The sequence below is a fragment of the Pezoporus flaviventris genome, unplaced genomic scaffold, assembly GCF_033815535.1.
Source record: "Pezoporus flaviventris isolate CSIRO_AGI_PZ_B2104156 unplaced genomic scaffold, CSIRO_AGI_Pfla_v1 ptg000030l, whole genome shotgun sequence".
Classification (NCBI taxonomy): Eukaryota; Metazoa; Chordata; class Aves; order Psittaciformes; family Psittacidae; genus Pezoporus; species Pezoporus flaviventris.
This window is the reverse complement of record NW_026892578.1, coordinates 11930772-11943190: the sequence shown is the minus strand read 5'-3', so window position 1 is coordinate 11943190 and position 12419 is coordinate 11930772. Positions and strand designations below refer to the sequence as shown.

Sequence of the window (12419 nt, the reverse complement as noted above, 5' to 3'; positions counted from 1 at the left end):
AAACTTTATTGTAACAACAGCCTGACCTGGGCTATGCAGTCATCCGAAATCTTGCCAATGATGCTTTCATCATCAACTTCAATACACACGGTCAGCAAATAAATATCCAATAAGCAGCGATTTAAACAGCAGGCAGCTTAACCTTTCTCCTGTCTTTAAAAAATGCCAGATGGTTCAGTGTTTGCTGAAGACTCTTCTTTTACCAACATTCAATTTGAATAAGCTGGTGCGAATGCGCTGTTCATCCTCTCATGAGAGGAGGATGCATTTATGTGAAACATGAGGAGAATGCCTTACGCTGAAACATACTCTCTGCATCCTCAATGAGATTTTATTACAGGGCTCTTTTTCTTCTCACTGGTGTGTGTCAGCATGCCTGCAACCATTCTACTTCTTTTATGGCCAGACACTACCCATACACTTGTATTTACATTTGGTATACACACACTCACTATATATCACACATGCACCATAACCCAGTGGAGGCTATTTAAAAAATCATCCACTCTGCTACTCGAAGCACTCATGTGTGATACAGACATAAAAAATATTCTGCTAATATTGCATACAGCTAACTTTCTCGCTATTAACAGATAGACTTAAAAACTATTTTAGCTTCCAAAAGCATTAAGGGTTTGGATTTTCAGGTATGTCCAAAGGTAAGTCCATTTTAAAAACTAGCATCCTCAGAGGAATACCTGGTAGTTTAATTAAGAATACAGATAAGTTCTTAATTAAGAACAGTTATTTTGTCTATTGTATCAGAGCTCCATATGACAAAAATATATAATTTCTTAACTTTTCAGCAAAAATTTATGTGTTAAAATCTCTTAAAAAAAACATAACCCACAAAAAAACAAGAAACAAAAAGCAAAGCACAAAACTATAACCAACTTCCTACAGCCTGCAACCCTTGAAAGATCATTACTAGTGAAACTAATTTTTGGTTAAAGAAGCATGACTTATAAAAAGAATGTCTTTTACTGAGATCTGTCAGGATCTTAAGCTGGGACAACTAGATTTCACCAGCTTTGATAAATAATAAAAGAGCCTGGCAAACACTCAGTTTTTCTAGTCCCCCACCTACTTGGTTCTACAGTTCCTATCGATACATTATTTATGTTTGAGGAGCATTCTCCACACAGTACTCACATTCTACACTGGCAGGAAAGAAGCCTCTGTTGCAAAGATCTTCCATTCCAAGACAGCAATGAAAGAAAAGGTTCCTCTTTTAAAAATATATATAAAATAATAAAAATATATTTTAAAAGTTAGGACAGAGACACTGCCATTCTAAATTAAAATCTCTTAGAAATACTGTGTTTGAGAAAAGTGCTATCTATGGCAATACCTTTCACTATCATCATTATTAATAAAAGTTCAGCAAGATAAAGACCTAAAAATATAGTTAATCTTTATGGCTTTTGTATCTTCCCTGCTTTTTCTTTATTTGTTTCTCTTTATTCTTTACACTGTATACCTAATATTCACTCCTCTCAACACTGTTTCTCCTATCACAATGCCTGTACTAAAACACCATCTCAGTATCACCACTTACACTGCAGGATTGACCCCAGGAATTTTCTGGTGTGTTTGACCAGTTGGGTCGAGGGGTGAGTATAGAGCACACACACCCACAGACAGTTCTGGATCAATCTCCCTGGTAACTCAGCACCCCAGAGAAAAGATGCCCCCTATGTAACCACATGAAGCACAGCAGGAATTTCAGAAAGGCCTCACACTGTCGGAAACAAGATTTTCTTATAGATACAACAGAACAGGGCATGTTGTGTTAAGGAGTATCATGAAGTAATCAGGGACTTAAAGGGCTGATATGCCAAACTGGCAGCATCCCCAGTGCGACAAAATTATTCTGCTTAAATTCTTGGTGATCCTTAAAGTTTATTAAGCAAGAAAGTTGGTAATTTAGAAGAGTCAGAACACACACAGCTCCAACCAACTTTGTTTTTGAAAATATTCAGCAGGGGACTAAGGTATTTTAAAGAAAATGATATGGAAATTTTTTCCAGAGTCTTTCTATTCTACCTGCTATTGATGATGCCATTCCATTATCTACTTATCTTTTCAGTGGAAAAAAGAAAACATCATATAATAATGGAAATCCACCTTTTCTGGAAAAACAGACAAGGAACCTCATTTCTTTCTGTTTAATCCTCAGTGGAATCCGCAATAACAGCATCTCCAAAGGAAGACAAAGAGACAGCAACTGTATTACAGCAAAACTGCAAATTTAAGGACATAATGTTGGAAACTATGATAAAGTAAAGCTCACCAGAGAACTATATTAACTATAACTTATAAGCATAAATATCTTCAAATTGAAAGGCAGAGTAATAAACTATCAGCTATTCCTTCATGAACCAAGATTTAATTTTTATACCTTCTCGACCTGAGGTATTTATGCAACACATGCTGATGTTACCAAAGGCTCATATGGTTAATTAGTTACACTTAAGACAGTCATGTGCGTATGTGTTTCTGAACCTTCTGAACCAGTCCTCAAAGAATTAAGATATCTTCTTCCTGTGCAGGCAGATGTGCTGATTCCATGTGCTCTGTACCTCCAGACTGTTTTAAGGAAATGCCAATCTGGAGGGGAAACAATGCATCAAGGCCTTTCTAGGTAGGAGACCAATTTTCAGATTTTTGCTCATTCAATGTTTAATCATCTGTTAGTGATTTTCAGTATCAGCCAGTTCCCTATTTGGTCCTATTCAAAACAGACTGCTGCAAGTTAATTACTTCCTCTTCAAATATGGCCAGGGGTTGTGGGTTTTTGATATGGATGTTAGATGAAAGCTTAAGGTATCCATTTCTCAAACACCCCTCCCCTCACAAATCAACAGGAGGAAAAATCATACAAAAAACAATAAACCAAGGAAAAAAAAAAAAGGAAACCAAAACAAAACCCCCAGGCAATCAAAACATTCCCTTCCTCCTATCTGAAGTAAAAGACAGGTAGATTGAAGAATATACATTCAATCTGATGGAAAGTAGAAATTAGACTACAGATTGCTAAACCACTTAATTGACATTAAGACATAGAACTGTTGGAACAAGTCCAGAGGAGGGCCACGAGGATGATCAGGGGACTGGAGCACCTCCCGTATGAAGACAGGCTGAGAAAGTTGGGGCTGTTCAACCTGGAGAAGAGAAGGCTGCATAGAGACCTCATAGCAGCCTTCCAGTATCTGAAGGGGGCCTATAGGGATTCTGGGGAGGGACTTTTCATTAGGGACTGTAGTGACAGGGCAAGGGGGAATGGGTTTAAATTTTAGCAGGGGAAGTTCAGGTTAGATATAAGGAGGAAGTTCTTTACTGTGAGAGTGGTGAGGCACGGAAAAGGCTGCCCAGAGAAGTGGTAAATGCTCCATCCCTGGCAGTGTTCAAGGACAGGTTGGACAGAGCCTTGGGTGACATGATCTAGCGCAAGGTGTCCCTGCCCATGGGAAGGGAGGTTGGAACTACATGATCTTAAGGTCCTTTCCAACCCTAAATATTCTATGATTCTATAGATAGAAGATGTGTAAAAGGGAAAAGTCTAAGAGCTGAAAGAATGTCAACTACCAAGTAGTTCAAATTTGATTTGTTCATTTTTATTCTGAGATACCCACTTCCTAGTATATCCCTCACTGAATAATTCCAGGAAAAGTCATAATTGTTTTGTATTCAGATCAAGACTTTTCTGCGTTGCCTACCAAGGAAACTTCTCTTTTCAACTGTTTTACCTTTAGTTATAATGAGCAGAGAGGTGCAATAGTGAAGCAGTATTCAGAGACCCACAACTTGAAGGACCACCCATGTGTGCAATCCAGCAGTTGTTCTATTATGCTAAGCTCCATTTACCCTTCTTGAACCAATTGAGTTAAAACCTGTAAGTCCTCTTTTCTGCTATTACCTCTCAAATGGAAGAAAAACAGGGAATAACCACTCCAGCACTTTCAATCTCTGTCATGCTGCCGTACATTTTCTCTGCAGATGCCCCCCCCAGCCATGGGCCAGTTTCATTCCAGGTTGCATACCATCTTCTGCACCAATAAATAAGCGCATAAGATTGAATTTTCCTATATGTGCCTACCAAGGATGGCACCCAACACAGCAGTAGCTGCATGCTGAAAAGATTATGTTGACTGCCTCTAGTCCCCATCCAGTTCACAAGAAAACAGACTAACCTTCAGGAATAAATATATTGATGGATCATAAGAAACCTCAACAAAATATATACCTAGTGGGAGGGGGAGAGGGAGGAACCAGTCAACCAATTCCCATGCTGCAGAGGAATACCCCAAACTATTAGTTGTACACACAGAAATTTGTTACTAGAAAATGACTAAACCACCGCTTAACTGAGTGACGATTCTACCAAATTTAAACAGAAAGAACTGACACAAAGACTTCTCCAAAGAGGTGACTTTGGAAAGCAATACAAATGCAATAGAAAGTATATAGCAGAGAAAAATAAACTCACCATTTTGCTAATCTGTGTTAATCTACATTAATTCAAATACAGCTGATAGACGTAATCTATCTAGGGATATTTAGGTCTGGTTCAATATAGGATGATTGTTCAAAAACATGAAAAGGAGGCTGGGTGACAGCACAAACCAAAGCAAAACAAAGAATTGCAAGTGGACATTTACAGCTTTGTCTGTGAGTCTAAGGGTCAGAAATTTCAAAAGCTAACTTAGTCACCAAAATCCACTGAATTTCAAACAGCACAAAGACATCTTACTCTCTGAAACACCACAGATTTTAACTTTCAAGTGCTTTCCCTGGCAATGAAGAGGACTTGTCACTGAGAATGTTACTGTAGCACTGTATACCTGTCATATCAAACACTTCTTTGGAAGCATCATAATTCCTCAAGACAATAACACAATCACTCTATTTCTTTATTTTACTCGAGGTAAGAGTCCAACAGAGGTGAGAAGTTGGGTGTAAGTAGTTACACACCAACTGAAAAGTTGAAGATATAACACACTTTTCCTATGTCCTGATTCATAATGTTGCCAGCAGTGGAGCTACATCTCACACAAGTCAGGATTTTCCACTTTACCATGAGTACCCAGAAACATGGCTCTTCTCTACTCACATTTTTATTTTTTATTTCTTTTAATTGCATACATGGTTTAAATAACAAAATATAATTTTTATTTGTAACTCAGGTTTTTCTGGTCGTCACCTTTGTGGAGAAGAGCCTAACAGTGTCAGGCTTTGGAGTCTGAGAAATCAAAATAACAGCCATAATATCTACCGAATCAAAAATGCTTATGAAAGTCACACCTGGGAGGAGTAGGGGTGTGAAGCCACTCAAATTTACACACAGAGACGTATTTAGCATCCGTCTTGCATCTAATGTTAAAGGTTTGTTACCACTCTACACTACAAGCTTTCCTACATGTTAATAGTAATATAGAGTGGGAGAGAGGATTTCCAAGTCCATCATCCTCACCTTGTCAGACCACTGGCACCCCAGCTATCTTTAAAAAGGAAGGGCCAGTAAGTAAGATACACTAGGCCTATAGCTTACATAAAGCACTCCAAGTGAAGCATCTGCCAATATGCATTGTAGGAATTTTCTCAGTAGTGGGTTTTGCATGTTTGCACAGCTGTTATAGATGGATGCTTTTAATCACTGCTACTTTTTTTCTTTTTCTTAATAAAGTGTACCACTACGAAAACACTGCATCCTCCCCCTCTTAATTTGGTACTCTGATTTTCACTTACTTGCATTCCTCTTCACCTTTCATTTCCTTCTTTATTCAATATCTTTATCCACCATTTCTGTTAGTATTTCCAACCTCTACTTTTGCTATGTGATTCCTTCTTTTCCATTTTACTTTGCAGTTTCCTTATACCTCGCTCTGCCAATGTGACTTTTTTCTTGTTCCACTTTCCTGCTGTTCCTAAGAACCAGAATCATAAAATATCTCAAGTTGGAAGGGACCCATAAGGATCATTGACTCCAACGCCCTGCTCCTTGCAGGACTACCTAATACTAAACCGTATGACTTAAGAGTGTCATCCTTGAACTATGACAGGCTTGGTGCTGTGACCATTTCCCTAAAATAAGGAATACTTCACAGATTTGTGAGTCATCCTTGAACAGAGCCCATGCTAATTATCTCTGTATCATTCCAATTTTAGTATATGTGCTGCCAAACTGAGCACAACTGGATGCCTGTTGGATGTCTCCTGTCCCTTTCCAACAACCCCAAATTAGCAGACCAGCTCAGATGCTAGTGGCTCACCCTGTCAGCTTAACAACCATGCAGAAAGTGAACCCTCAGAGTTTGATCAATTTGCTGCCACAAAACCAGCGTTTGTAAAACCAGGATATCAAGGAATTAGGGTGCATAACTACGGCTAAAACATTCACTATAGGCTCACAGTGAAGCCTTTGAAAAAACAATGGATTTGTAGCTGAAACACAGTAGCATAGAATTTTTTCTTGTGGAAAACTGCATTTCCTCTTACTAAGGAAGAGCCCAAGGGTTTGTACCGTGACTGCCATGGCTCTGTGCACTATGTCAATTCTGAACACACCATCACCAACTTATTAGCAATCCTTCTTCCTATAAATGACACAGAAGCATCTCATCTTGCGAAATAAACCGCTCCATCCCTGTTCCCAGCAGGATTACAGCACAGCAGCTCCTCAAAAGGCTTCAGAGGCAGTGAGTTAATGAATGGTTACTGTCCACATTGAGGTTTCGAAGGCTGGTCTCCACCACCTTCAGCATGGTATTAATTCTATTATTCTTGGACCCAAAAATATAGGACTGAAAGCTGGTGTGGAACATCACTGACTTTTTTCAAGAACCCATTTCATTGATTAACTGTACTCACAGCTGTGAAGCTCTTTTCAATATTCAGCTTAATTACGTCTTTGCCGATGCTTAAAGACCATCCCTTCTTGAAATGCTTTTCATGGTCAGCCATCTAAATGTGTTTATTTTGCAGAACATGAATAAGTAATAAAACTAATCACAATGGAAGTGTTATGTAGCTTCACAACATTTTTGTTGTCTGGCATAATGAGCAAGCTCAGAATAGGCATTTGCCTGTTGTATCTGTCTCTCAGAGAATTTCTATTCATTTAGTTAACTCCAGACTGGCAGGTTTATCCATCATGAATGGCCAAAACATGTCTATCCACCAAACCCACAGACCTTTATTGAGACATATGCAGTTCAAAGTACACCCAAGCACTCCTGCCGAACAGATTTTGGTTTTCAAAATTAAAATCTGTAGACAAGCTAAACATCTGAAAATTAAAATCAGAAGTGAAGAATCATACAACTGGCCTGTCAACAGCAACAGAGAAATGAGTAAGGGGCTGATGGCAGACAAACACACAGCTAACTCCACAAAGCATGGAAAACTGCGCCTGCTGCTAAGAAACAGTTTTTCATTCAGATTTGAAAGTGCCAAAACCAAGCGTTAACTCTTTTTCTTTTCTGATGATAAAATTGTACTATCTTCTGGTCACAGAGGTACAGAAGACCACTGTCTCAAGTGAAGTACTTTCTAATGCTTGGACTGCTGGAGCACTAGGCAACCAGGTTTGCTCCCTTCTGAGCACAAAATCTAGCAAAGAATCTCCCCTGTACCTCCTTGAGAAGATAGCCTGCTCTCTGCTTTTTTGAGCCGAGATCAGCTTCCTCCACTTAGGATGAAACCCCACAACAACCAACCTTTAATTTATTACTTACCATTGAACAACCTAAGCAAAATGTATAGACAGCCTCTGCAAGAGGCTGAAGGAAAATCAACTTCTATTTTTGCCTCCTGGTGAGTCACAGCACTGTTAGGGAGGTAGAAAAATAAATATTTAATCTACATTTTCTCCATGCTTTCCTCCAGGGTACAGACCCTTCAGAAGCCCCTGAGCAGCATCAGTTCTTCTCCTGCCCTCACTGCACGCAGTAACGTAGAATTTGCCTAGTCTTCCTTAAAATAGGTGAAACTGCCAGCTGACAGAAAATCAACAGCCTTTGGTACCTGTAATGAACTCAGGGAGTTCAAAGCGTTGCTGAAACATATGAAGTGTGGGGTAATACGCAAAAAGTAGGGAACAGGAGATAAATTACACTACTATGAAGGGCACGGAAGAAAACATGCAGTTAAGCAGGAAGTCCATTAACAGGAGAATAATTTGGAAGAGCACACATTCAAGTACAAAATGCAATTAATACAGACAGGAAATATGAATTTAAAAGTGATTATTATATTTTGCAAAGGCAGAATAAATGTAACTAAATCACACTGTTCAGGGCCTTGCGGCTTGGTTTTTTTTTTTGGTTTTGGTTTGTTGCATTTTTTTTATGTTCACTAATAGAACCTCATCCCACCCCACCCCCCCTTGCCCTCTGAAATCAATCAAAAATAGCAATTAAAAAAAAATTCCACTTCAGCATTCCAATATGCCTGTGGGTAACACCACATATAACGTCATGGAAATAGTTAGCAGGAAAAAAGCCAGATATCAAATAATTGACTACTGCTCAAAGCACGGGTGTTCAGGACCTGAGTCCTGATTTCCTACAGGACAGAGACTTTCAGTAAAAGCTAGCGTGCCATAAACATTATCACACCAATTGATTTTGAAGGCCAGTTAAAAGCTATTGTCTATGACAGACCAGGTAAGCCAAACAAACTCTGTTCAGGGACTAAGCAAACTGTATTTGCACTTGAAATGTTTTGACCTTGGTCCTACAACTGCTCCCAGCAGAGGTCCAGCAATTAATACCAAACGCCTTTTTCTCCCATCTCTGTCCAGGACTATACATGAGCTCCTGCATGTGTTCCTCTCCTTCATGCTTAGAAAGCAAAAACACCTCCTCAGACCTCAGTAATAGCCTCCAAACTTAACTGTCTAATAGAGGATAGGAAATAAAAAGACACAACAAAACATCTTCCAACAGAAGTGGATTTGATAGTTTTCAAGAAGCAGGCAAGGTAGTAAGGACAGTGCTATTTTAAATCATGTGCACATGTCAGAAGACGACAAAGAGGAAAATAAACACAAAACAAATTCTTAAAATGGCAAGTACTTTCCTGCAAACCAGATTACTGCAGCGTATGGGGCAAGCCAGCAGCAAAAGCATATAACCGTGAAATGCAGCAGCAGTGGCCCATGAGCAAGAGCAGTAATGACCCTCACCAACTCCACATACGCCCCAGGATTACCTCTTCAGATCACTGCAACATTTCCAGAATAAGCCCCATCCCAATACAGCCCCTCATCCTGATATAGCCCCCCTACGGGGACTTGGAATTTCATTTTCACTGCAGCACAGGACATCAGGAATACTTCATAGCATTTGTTTTGTTTTTAAATCTGGTATAAAGATACTACACATGGAGAGCACCTTTTAAAGATAGCTGCTTCAGCAGTCAACAGTTCAATAATAAACAGCTGGACCCATGGACTCCTCTAGTACAAGCATTTATGAATCCTGGAAAGAAATTTATTACAGATTTCCTCACACTAGATGTGCATTGTAAGCCAATTTTCTTCCAGTAACACTTTTGAAGACAGTTCACGTTTCTTCAAAAAGCCCTATTGATCTTCTAAATGAGAATAATAACCTGAACCTGACCAGACATAAGGTGCAGTTCAACATATTTTTATTTCACTTTGAGGTCTGAGCAACCACACATTCCTTTCATGATCATTTACACAGTTAGGTTTACAGCAGAACACACATGCTAAGCCTCCACAGAAACTGAATTTAAAAACTAATTAACAATACGCATTCCCACCAAAACCTGTAATACAAAAATAGTTTGTAGCCAGATCAGAGAAGTTAACAAGCAATGTATTTATCTAGTCCAGAATAAAGCAAAGGAGTTAGCAACCTGAGTAGCAAAGTCGAAGCTGTAAGGCCCCAAAAATCAGAGTGATTTTGAAGAATGGACCATTTGGAGAAGGCTGGTGCTTCGTCAGTCACATTGTGAACAGAAAAAGACAAAATTCATTAAATAAATTATTCATTAGTGTTTAACAGCTCAGCACTGAATCCAATATTTCTCTTTTGGCTAAAGAACAGTGATACAAATTCATCCACTTGTAACTGCGTTGCTGAAAAAGTTAATACCATTTATTGACAGGTTAATTTATAATAACACCTTAATTAAAAAAAGATTATCACTTTCTGACTGAAATGAAACTGCAGGTGATTGGGAACAATATAACTACAGGCTAATGAATGATTTGAAGCAATTCAGTGTCCAATTAACACCAGCATCTGGTTTGGGGATTTTTTTCCCTGCCAAAGCATTAGCCCTATATTAATTATACTTTTAGTTAGTAGTAACAGAAAGTTTCAATCTCAGTGTTATCATTCAAGCAAAAAAAAAGAGAAAATAAAAAAGTCAGGACTTGGAATTCACACAACCAGAAACAAACTCTCTATCACTTGCAGGCATGCAAAACAGAGTAGAAAACTTCTCCTAGCCTGATTTCAGCAGCTATCCCAACCCAACACTAACTGAAGACATAAGTGTTCCCTGTGACCAAGAGACAGGAACAGTGATACATCTGACTGCATCTAGAGGACCCTCTCTGATGCAATGATCCTTCTTCATGACGTGCCAAACTTTGCTTGATCAACATGCTTTTTAAACTAATCTTTGCCAATAAAAAGGCAATTGAATAATCCACTGATCTTCAAAACAGAGCTCAGCAAGAAGACTCAGGACAGGGGGACTTAGGCTTTGTGGAGGAAGTACCCTTTGACTCATTACAATCTCAGCATATGAGATGAGTGGACCAGCATTTGCCTCTTGCCTGCTTATTAACACTGGATTTAGATTAGTAAAGCATCATTTCTGAAATACAATCATTGGTTGCTTTTTTCATCAACTTTACTAACTCTCTAAGACCAAAACTATGCAACTAAGATAAAAAATGAGACCAAGTACTTAAGTCCAAATCTGGCTTGACATTTTAATATTGTGAGTACGGGTGGACTTAAAAGTATCTTATTCACATATCATATGCTAGGTCTTTTACTGTTCAGGAAAAGTATAGTGTCATTTCCTTAGGGCATTCTTGCAATTACACCAGGTAAGAGATGTTAACTCGGTGTGCTAAATGGTCACTTGAGAACAAAACAAGTACTCGTTCCTGAGACAGAGGGATTCAGAAATGGGAGCAAGCTCCCTAGTTGCCAATATTTTGTTTGTCAATACCCGTAGCACTCACTGAATAAATTATTGAAGCAACTGGGGGGGGAGGGAGGAAGGCAGCAAAATGAAAAAAAACAACCAACCAAACAAAAAAAAACAAAACCCAAACAAAAAAAAAAAAAGAAAAAAAACAAAAAAACCCAACCCCTCCCCCAAAAAACGAGTACCACCTTTGCTGCATAACTTGTGATATTATATCTTTTCCCCTTTCTTTTAATTATAAGAGCCATTTTTGTACCTTCTGACAGAAAATTGTGAGAGCTGCAATCAGCACTAATTTGAATGCAAATAGCAGAAAGCTTCGCAAGAAGGCTTCAGTGACCATACGTATGCTGCTACCTGAAAACCTACAGGGAAAAAAAACCCAACAAAATCATACCTTTGCTTCTCATGAACATTCAATTTTAATTAAATGTCATCACTCCAATTAGATCACACCTCATCTTTCTTTTGGACGCATGGCAGAAAATCTATGCTTCTACCTCTTTTTAACAGAGCTTTAACCATACTTCTAGTTTCCCTTTGCCTTTGATTTACAACAAAGATTTCCTACCCTTCTCTCTAAAGTAAAGCAATTTTATCCCACCCATGTTGCAGCTCTACGCAACTGTTGCCAAGCCAATAAATTAACAGACTCGTGGACTGATCATGCAAGGTAATTCTCTTCTGGCTATTTTATCACCAACCTCCAGACAGGGCTCTCTCCCAGATCTGAAGCTCAGACTCAGCTCCTGGTCTCTGTTACTGTATTGTTGCCTACCAAACAGTTTTAATACAAAGAAACAATATATCAAGCTTCTTTCTAGCGCTTGGCTCCCCAAGATGATCAAAATTGCCTCTTTTCCTCAAGCCATAAGAGGCCTGTACTGCAGATTTAAAGGATCAGGATTCACATTCTGCCAACAGTATACCTAGAAGAAACTCAAGAGTTAAGTGCTTTTCAGAAAGAAAAGAAAAGGGTGGGTTGTTATTAAAGTTACTTAGCATTGGAAAGCGAATCCAATTCTCTATCAAAAAAAAACCTTTAAGATACATGGGTAAAAGCCAAACCATATGCATCATGAGCAGATGCATGCTACCTCCTGCTTCTTCTTATCCCAGAAGAGGTCCTAATCCATCATACTTTCACTGTCTTGCACCTCTCCCTGCCATAATTATCTCCCTCTGCCCCATGGATCAAATCTGGATGCTCTTCCCCAAAT

General features: G+C 38.9%; 1 protein-coding gene and 1 non-coding gene across 7 annotated transcripts in view; both read right to left on the bottom strand.

Moving 5' to 3' along the window:
- Positions 1-12419, bottom strand: part of FRMPD4 (FERM and PDZ domain containing 4) — a 310340-nt gene that overhangs the window by 200586 nt on the left and 97335 nt on the right. The window lies entirely within an intron of this gene.
- LOC133272627 (U6 spliceosomal RNA) lies at positions 6086-6192 on the bottom strand. Its single transcript, XR_009744497.1, has one exon. It is a non-coding gene; the product is annotated as a U6 spliceosomal RNA (small nuclear RNA).